At 42.0% G+C, this 9580-nt stretch overlaps 1 pseudogene; it reads right to left on the reverse strand.

Annotated features, from left to right (window-relative positions):
- The window catches only part of LOC146174144 (lipase lipl-1-like), a 36693-nt pseudogene extending 27654 nt beyond the window's left edge, over positions 1 to 9039 (reverse strand).
- Positions 9040 to 9580: the final 541 nt, after the last annotated feature.

The raw sequence follows: 9580 nt of genomic DNA on the forward strand, positions 1-9580 counted from the left end.
CTTCTGTTAGCGCTCAAAGCATAGAGATGAAACTGAATATTGCATGACAATAAACTGCTTCCTTCCGGTACATACAGACCGATTTGGTTTTCGTCTCCTCTGATCCTACCTATAGGGAACAGTCTACTGAGGAGAAATAAATTGTGATTTCATTTGTATTCCCTCAAACACACGTCGATGGACAAACAGCTGGAAATATTATACTAATTCGTTTGCTCTGTACCAGGAAACTTCATGTGCATCAGAGTTTAGAGACCCTGATTTTTTTGGTATATGCAGCCTATATTGTAATTTTACATGTTAATTATCATTAACGACTAAACTGTCATCCGTACGGAACTGATAGTTGCTTGGTTTGTGGTGTTTAACGTCCCAAAGCAACTCAGGCTATAAGAGACGCAGTAGTCATCCATCTTAGTGGGACTTTTCTCAAAACCAAGAAATGCAATTCTTGTGACTGTGCAGTAGTATTATCAAGCTGCTCACTTTATTGAATGGCTACTGAGTGCGCTATCGTTGCACTGTCAAGACTACAATGAGTAGGGTGGTCTTCAGGCCTGATTCATTTCAAGTAGCATCCCAGCTAAGACGATAGTGCGTGGCACAAAGCAGCCAGGCCTGACTTGCACATTTTCGCACAACCTCACTGGTTATGCTCGTAGTTACGAGGCATTCCTCTGAGAACTCACACTTCTCTTAGGAATGAGTTTTTCATTTTTGATTGAACGAAATGTATTGCTTGTATGTGGTTTTTGATGCAATGTGCATTGCTTACTCAGCATGTAAGTGCCTAAAACGTTTCGCCTGTTCGATTTGTCACCACCGTTAAGGAAAAATGCGCCTTAGAGACCACATGCTTCTACAACACTTGACCTGCCCTGTATGAATTCCCGCTGTATATGTTGCTCCTAGGTGGCTGCTTTTAAAATTGTCCATCATTACAGTACAGTAGTGTAATGGTGCATGTATTCCAGAAAACGACTTTTTTCCATGTTGCTAACTTCCTGGCATCGTCTGATCTGAAGCGTAAACACACCTGCTGCTTTATCGAGTCATTAACACAAAATCAGGGCTATGCAATTTGAAGAATGTATGGATGCGTGATGTGAAGTGATGTATGGATGCGAGAGTTGGACTGTGAAAAAGGCTGACCGTCGAAGAATTGACGCGTTTGAATTGTGGTGCTGGCGAAGACTCTTAAGAGTTCCTTGGACTGCCAGAAGATCAAATCAGTCGATATTGTCGACCATAAACCCTGACTGCTCATTGCAGGGTCAAATTCTAAAGTTAAAGCTCAGCTACTTTGGTCATCTGATGAGAAGAGAGGAGTCGCTGGAGAAAGATTTGATGTTGGGAAAGGTTGAGGGTCGCCGGAGAAGGGGTAGGCAGCGAACGCGATGGTTAGATGGCATTCTCGAGGCATTGCAGATGAAGCTATGTGATGTTAAGAAGATAGTGAGAGACCGGAAAGCGTGGCGTGACATGGTCCATAGGGTCACGAAGAGTCGGACACGACTGAACGCCTGAACTGAACTGATGTAAGCATGGAAAATAAAATATAATTTCTAATTTGAAATATTTGCGCTCGCTTTTGTTTAAGTTGCGTGTTCCAGGGCAGCTGCTGCAGTACAATTCGCAACGAACCAACGCATACGCAGACCAAGAGCCTTACCAACACCTCCATAGAACCAAACACCCTACGGAACCAATGGCCTATGGGGGGCAATATCCTATTATATTATTGGTTTTTGAATTAAAATTATTGCTCTAAAACAGGCCGCAAATTCTTATTTTACCATTTGTATATTTATAGGCGATTTTCTTCCATCCATTAGACCAGTTTTCACCTCAGTATCTTTTCATTTACATATCATGTCACGGCGTTTTTCAATATTTTCTAGCCTCAATATTGGTGCCGCATTTTGCTGGCATATCTAAATGTTTTGCTTAACGTTTCCTTATTATTATCATTGTTTCTTTCAACTACATTTCATTCTCACTTTTTGAATTTTGATTTGTGTTCTGCTTCATGAAGACGGGCCTCTACTCATGCACTTGTAAATGGTACTCGCTTTGCAGCTTCTTATTTATAATATGGATTTATTTTTCTTGTTAAGCACTACTTAAAGCAATTGGTGTCCGTGTTAGCCAGCAATATCTAATCAATGCCCCATACCCAGCTGTCGCAGGTGTGCAAGAACGCTGGTGCCAAATCATATTAATTTACGCGTATGCCGAAAACAGCATTCTTCACGTTATTGCTCTCTCAGAAGGACAGCGCCTTTGGGAGTTGGACATGATCGTCTCACGGATTCTGCAAGTTAGAAGTGCAAATGCAGCCCGTGTACTCGCTGCCACTGTCATCCTGGCGAGGCACAATAAAGGATAAACATCCCACCCATATTACTCAAAAACTATATTCACCTCACAAGCTGAGGCCTCTTTTACGTGCAAGATTGGTAATTTTGTCAAACACCAAATATTTTTGTGAACCCGTTATGCTTCACATTTTTTGAAGCCCACTCTTTTTCTAAGCCCAATTTCGGGCAGGTCTTTGCAGTTCGATACTTGCAGATTATGTCTGAAAGAAAACAATTTGCTGGAATGCAAATGTCCAGTCACCTGGGCTTTGCTGCGGGAAGTTGAGGAACCATACGCCAGATTCGCAGAATAACCCTGGTACCAGCAGGATGGGTTTCAGCTTCGTTGCCGTCGTTGAATTCTCCTGGTCCTTCGCACTCTGTCTATTTCGAGAACGTATCCATCGGTTGTAGTGGCCTCAAATGTCTCACAGGAATAGCCGAAGTCTTCGACCAATTCACACTGATTATGTAATGGAATTTTTGTAACGAAAGCAGAGATCAGCGTTTCCCCTTAGACTTTTTGAAGCAGTGCAGTGTAGCTAAATATATAGTCTGTAAAATATTAAAATATTCTTTGTGTGCCCGCAACTTTTCTTTTTGACAAAAAAAATTGTACCAATGAGAAAAATTTGTCCCATAAAATGACCAATAAAGTTTCTAAGGATATGTTGGGGTGCAATATAGCTATATCACTCATATTATTTTTGATTGGTAAACACATCAGAGAAATTTCTCATATTTTATCATTTAAAGTGCGTAAAGTTCGCTGCGGGTATATTTGGTAATGTTGTTTATTACGAAGAATAGAATTTTAAAAAAAATTAACTACCAAGAAGGACATATTGGTTGCTATGGCAGCCGCGACCTAAGACACCAGCGTAATTTAGAGAGGCTATGATTTATTGTCAGGTTCTGGCATGAAGAAAAAATAAGGCCATTTTACCACACTGCTCTCCTACGTTTCACCCGTAGCTCTACAGGAAGCTGCTACTTAACCGGATAATCGTTCTGACTGGAATATTTTATAGATAGCGAGTATTGTTTTCCGGCGGGCTTCTGAGAGAAATATAAAACTGGTCCTTTCGGTGGTAGAGACTGCTTTCCCACTCTTAATATGGCTATTGCAACGAAATAGCAAATGATCTCATCGAGAGAACCTCAAAGCTAGCCAGATTCAAAGGTGCGCTTAGGTAGACTATAAAAACATCGTATAATAAATGCAACATATCTAGCTCAGCGCAGACAATCAAGCAAGATGATTACAAATATGTAAAAAAAGAACAGTTTCATGACATTTTTCTCATTTTCAGCATTTGTTAGGTCGTTATAAAATTCAGGTGAGTTCCACAAAGTCATCCGTTAATTATCGACCTTAATTATTCTACAATAATTAGTCTTCTAAGCGGGAGGGAAGAGTCGCGTTAGTGAAGCGTCCCTTCATTCAGCCTTCTGTTGTAAATTCGCTTCGTTTTTCATGCTTTTAGTAGTATTCACTTTTATATATGACACTCTTTTTACGCTGTATAAAGTAAACTGATCAAATCGCTTCGTAAAGGAATAAACTTCGTGAAACACATTCCGCCATGTTTTGGTGACAAAAATTGCCTCGAGGATTTTTTCAGAGCTGTGGTAAATATTTTCTGTTAACAGCTTTGAAACAACAAAAAGCAGAGTGCTGTATGGGTCTAAAAGCAGTGCTGCTTCCATTGTTCACATACTAGCGAGAGGTACAATATTCTGTTTTTATATGACGAGCATGCGCAGGTGGTGCCCTAGCAGTTGTAGACTGCTGCCCTCCTTGACGCTGGCATGAATACATCAGCTTCCTGTGTTGGTTTTTTTAAAGAGTCTGTACAATCATTCTGTGTCCTGATTTGGCCCAGCTACAAAAAAAAAAAAAAACTATATGCCGAACGCGACCGTCTTCGAAAAAGGCGTTGTTTCTATGTAGAAGCCCATAAATTGGATTCGATGTCATTCATTATTTATTGAATAAACTCTTTTCCCGTGTTTGGTTGCTTGCAGGTGATACAAAAGCTCGTTTGCAATTTTTCAAAATGTTCGTTCTTTATAGAGTAGTAAAATGTGACCGGTGATTAGAAATTCGCAAGGTCTGAAATTGAAGCGCATTTCTTGTTCCATTTCAACCGCCAACACCGCACTAGCTGTCATCCACTCCTCTGTGCCGAATGACGTAATTAGTTCAAATGATCGGTGATTTACTAGCGGTCGTGTTATACTCAGTGAGGCGTCCTCGCAGCATAGATTACAGATGGCTTGATCGGAAAACATGCAGTGGCAGATGGTACTTTGTCTTTACTCCACACTTCTCCAAGGTAGTTTTGCAGGGACATTTTGAGCAATTATTTTTTAAAGAAATATGGGATTGCATTTGTCATTGATTTTATTTTATTACGTTCTTTTTTGTTGCCGTGTTAGGTTCAGCGGAAAGTTTTGTATTGTTGCTTCCCACGTATATAATCCCCTCGAAATAGGGCCTTTTTTACTTCGAATACATAAAAATAAACAAGTGCCTTCCACTCCTGCACACGCGTCATGTGTCTTCTTTGGAGCCGGCAGTTACTTGACATTTTGCAGTATTCAACCAAATTCACTCGTCGCACACTTCAAAACAGAAACCCTAACGGGCTAAAATGGCGAACTAATGCGAACAGACAACGTGGAATGTGAAACAGTGTCCGTTTTGAGCCTGCGGCGAATCGGTGAATTATTTAACCCCTACACGGCGAACAACCTTCCGTGCTCTACCGTAGCCAGCTGGCATCCGTCCCCTACTCTCCTCGTACTGTCGGAGCTACTGCGGAGACGGCGGGGGAGAATCACTAGAGTAGCCACAGCGCAGAGGCCATTCTTCCTCTTCCACTTTCACAGCAGCAGTGGGGCATTCGGCTTAAAGACGGCGCTCTGATGAGACCCTCCTCCTCAGGAAACGAACGCACGACAGCTACGTACAATCTGCTTGGTCCAGGTTCTATACCTAGGTGTGTCTTTCTTAACAGCAACCGGTGTGTCTCAAACTAGTTGCGCTTTGAACCAGAAAAGACCTCTAGAACTGCGTGTAGTACCGCGGCCCTCGCCTTCTCAAGGAAGCAAACGCAGTCATAAAGAAAAATGTCACTTAAATAAAATTTTGGAACCTTTTGAGACAGTTTTTACTTAATCATATACTGTGTCCAAGCTGATCGTATGGAATAAATCGTTTTCCTTATGCATAAACAATCGCCGGCGGAGTTGATAAAGAAATGTCTCAACGCAGTTCAAAAGGCAACAATACACTGCGAAATTTCGGGAAAACGATATGGCCTAATTTTTGGATCCCAGGCAAGCATTGGGCACGTTCAGCAAAACAACAGTGATAACCGCTATCGACCTGCACTGCACTTCATTGTCCAGAAAGATTAGCGCTTCTCAAGCAGGACGAAAAAGGGCAACGAGAAGTCATCCGTCTTGCCCTGGCCGCTGCTAAGATCTAAGGGATCCATGTCGACGGTTGAGGGGGAGGACATGGTTGGGACAGAGCTTCGCCTCGGATCCTCACCAACCTTTTGACCGGTGCAATAAATGTTATTTCACTCTCTCTCTAGCGTCTCTAATGCGACTTAGGTTATGAGAGAGGTCACAGTGGAGGGCTCCGGAAATTCCGACCACCTGAACTTATTTACGTGCACTGACATCGCACAGCACATGGGCGCATAGCTGGTCTCCTCCACCGTAAAGCAGCCGCCGCGACCGGTGTTCAATACCGGTTATCCCGGATCCTTGGGCACATGTATTCGAGCGCCCTAACGAACACACTACAACGGCGGGGCTCATCAACCTCTATCCTACTTAGTATATTCATGTCTGTTTTCTACTGATATTACTTAGCGCCTACTTCAAAACTTATAATTTAATTTATCGAGAGTGTGATGAACTTGGCGGGGGAGGGGGGGACGTGGCCACTGCATGTTGCTATTGACAAGAGTGTTTCTTCTATGACAACAAAGAAGAAATTATTTGAAATAATAGGTTCTTGTGACGAGAGGCTTTCAATATACCGAACCGCAATTAACGTTGACACATTTCAGAAAGGAGAAATAGGGCGATGTATAACAACCTGCCCAAAGAAAAGTTCATTACGATTTATTAGCAGTCTGTTTAAATGAATAGAAGGCTATGGTCCAATTATTGTGGCAGGGTTTTGCATTAAGATGAACAAAGTCTCAGGTTAAGAATACGGTCCTTATTTATGCTCGCCTTGTTTTATACCGAGTGCGTCCAAGAATTCCATAACGCTATGGAGACACGTATGTATTTAGCGATTACGCTTGAAGCGAGCACAAACACATTTACAGGCTCGTGAGTGTTAGTCCGTCCGTCCATGAGTGCGTCCGCTAAAATTATCTCACCACTTGACAAGAGTAAGCGGCTACCGCGAGATTCCGCGGGGTTCTGTTTACCTTTAGGCGCTGTCACCGAAGAACTTCAGTTAGTGTAAGTTTTGACCGATAATTAGAGTTAGTGGTAGCTTTTGTTTATAGGTTAAGCACGATCATCTCGCTAAAAAATAAATGTTAACTCACAGTAGTCATATCGACTTGGCGGTCAACATCAGAGGCATAACCAGTGGAGAAAGCTAGATACAAAAAACAAGTTACGAGGAATGCGAACTTGCACTGTTCATTCATTTTGTAGGCAGCGTACGGGGGAGCCATAGAGCGCATGTTTATATCGGGAATGTGAATAAAATGTTTCGGCGAACTTTTTAATTAAGGTATTTTTTTTCACAGAACTGGTGTAGTTATGAGTAATCTCTATTTTAAATTCAATTTTGGAACGCTCGGTGGATGACTACGTGTTGTGAGGAAATTTTAGTCCTAATGTAAAGCTTTCAGACCTTCATTTACAAGGGCATTGTTCTCGTCATAAATTATGCCTCCCCAGGGCAATGGTTCAGACTTGTGATATAAAAAAAATGATAAAAAATCGACGCATCTCGTAGTAAATGCACGATGTATCATGCGTCTAGTGGAAAGAGTACTAGAGAGGGCATCAAGCTGGCTTGTAGAGAAAAAAAGCTTTATTGTAAATGAGTTCCACTACATTCGTTAGCTCACTTACTCATACACTGCGCTCATGTTTTATAGATGAAGGGAATTTAAGCTTCTTTATTATATTATTCATGTTCCAGTCATGAAAGCTCCAAATCAAGGCACCTTTATAGCCTTTCAAAATTCTTGCGCGGTGCACAGAAATAAAAATTCAGGAATGTGACCCGCCGGTAGATATTTGTTGCATTTACGATTTTTAGGCAATGAAACATGTGCTAAACAAATAAACGTCTCAAATACGATGAAACACTATAAAAGTAAAACAAGGAGCCTTCTTTTTGCAAACGCACAAAGCTCCGAACTTAGTCCAGACACAAGATCTCAGATATCTCGAGTGATATGTCTTACATTTGACAAAATATATAGCCCAAAATGGCCGCTTGTTAGCCCTGCAATCTGTGAACGCTAAAGACCCGGACAGTTTTTCTGTGCCCTACGGCATTTCTCACAATGGAAATCTGCAATGAGCTCCGCTAAAACATTTAAGAGCAAACGCATTGGGCCGTGTGTTTTTTGCAAAAATGCTGCACACAGATATGGCGTACGTCACAGCCGTGATGGTTGAACCCGGTCCCCGTAAATAGAAAATATCAGCTGAGTAATTGCCGCAAACCGTGGATAAGACATCGCGTTCTTTTTTCATAATGCTTGTAACGTTTTAATACAATATTTACAATTTATGACAACTGGTACCAATTAGTACGTGCGCTGTAAAAATAGCATTGTGTTTTGGCCAGGAACCACACTAACTATAGTAGGCTCAATAGTAATTCAACAGTAGATTGTTGAGAAAGACTGTCTGCAATTGACGAATGTACAAAGCACCTGTCCATGGACAACTTGCTGTAACACACTGAATATGAGTTGCCGCTATTTTTACCAAAGGCGCATGCCTTCTTTCTCAAAGCTCTTGCTGCTTTACTGAAATGTCGCTTTAACTGCTATTTCTCTGTCACTTTAACTGCTTAACTTGTGGCTTAAACTGCTATTTCGTTATCCTCAAATTTACTACGTGAGGCGAGCATAGCATAAACCGAACAATCATTGACAGATATTTTTCAGAGGTATATTTACCAAGTCTATGGGCTCTAGAAATGCACTTCTCACTTGAATCAAATTTAGGTTCAAAGCAGAGTTTAAAATTTCTCACATTTCTGTCTTATGACTCCGCCCAGGTTTTGGACCGCTATCTGCGATGCCAAGAAATATTAAGCTTTGTTGACGTGAACCATCCTCGAAGCCGTCAAGGCGATGATTGAATGCAGTTAATGGCAGCTGGTTGTGTCGCAACCAGTCGCCATCGCACTCAACTCTGTCAACAAACAAGCCGGCCTTCCCTAAATGTACAAAGCTGAGCCACGAGCGTTCCTTTTGTTGACCCCTTCGATGCAAACACAGCCACTCGCGGTTAATAATGTTCGCCTAAAGGCAAACATGCAAAAACAAGGCCCATGATCAGCATGCTCACTGCTTTGGTTGTCGCTCTTCCCATCATCGACGAGACCAGTGTAGGTCATTGTTTTGGAGTTCATAGCCAGTTCTTTTCTTACTTGAACTTCATCCATTATCAACATTCCTCGGCGCTGGAAAGAAAGACTTCTTATAAATTTTTTACCCTAAAGGCTTCAAAGAAGTTATCGTCAAAACCATATTTCAGGCCCACCATGCCTATTTGCTACAGTACTAACGCATGGCAAAGGCAAAGTATTGCTTCCTAAAAAAGCGTACGAAGCAGTGCTGCGCATGTTAAGCAATAGGCAAAACAGAATCTAGTCACCTGTGTATCGCCGGTATCTTTTTGTTGCGCTCCGGGCAGCTGAAGTACATTCCTCTGCAAAAGCAGCTGCGCTGGTGGAATATTCAGGGCATGCACTTTACTTCTGACGTCTTCTTACTGCAGTTTTGTTACATCTATCCTGGTGTCTTGTATCTGCTTAATCAAGGCCTTGTTACGCTTCATAAATTGCTCTCGTGTCTGCTGCAACGATGACTTTGTACGGCGCAAAACGGTTGAGCTTCTGCTGTTGGGAAGGCCGCACGGTTCCTGATGCGCCTCAATGGTCGCTCCGTTTTCACTCTTATGGCAGTCGGCGTGCAACCTCAAGT

This window comes from Amblyomma maculatum, chromosome 11 (assembly GCF_055883805.1).
Source record: "Amblyomma maculatum isolate TAMU_Amacu chromosome 11, ASM5588380v1, whole genome shotgun sequence".
Classification (NCBI taxonomy): Eukaryota; Metazoa; Arthropoda; class Arachnida; order Ixodida; family Ixodidae; genus Amblyomma; species Amblyomma maculatum.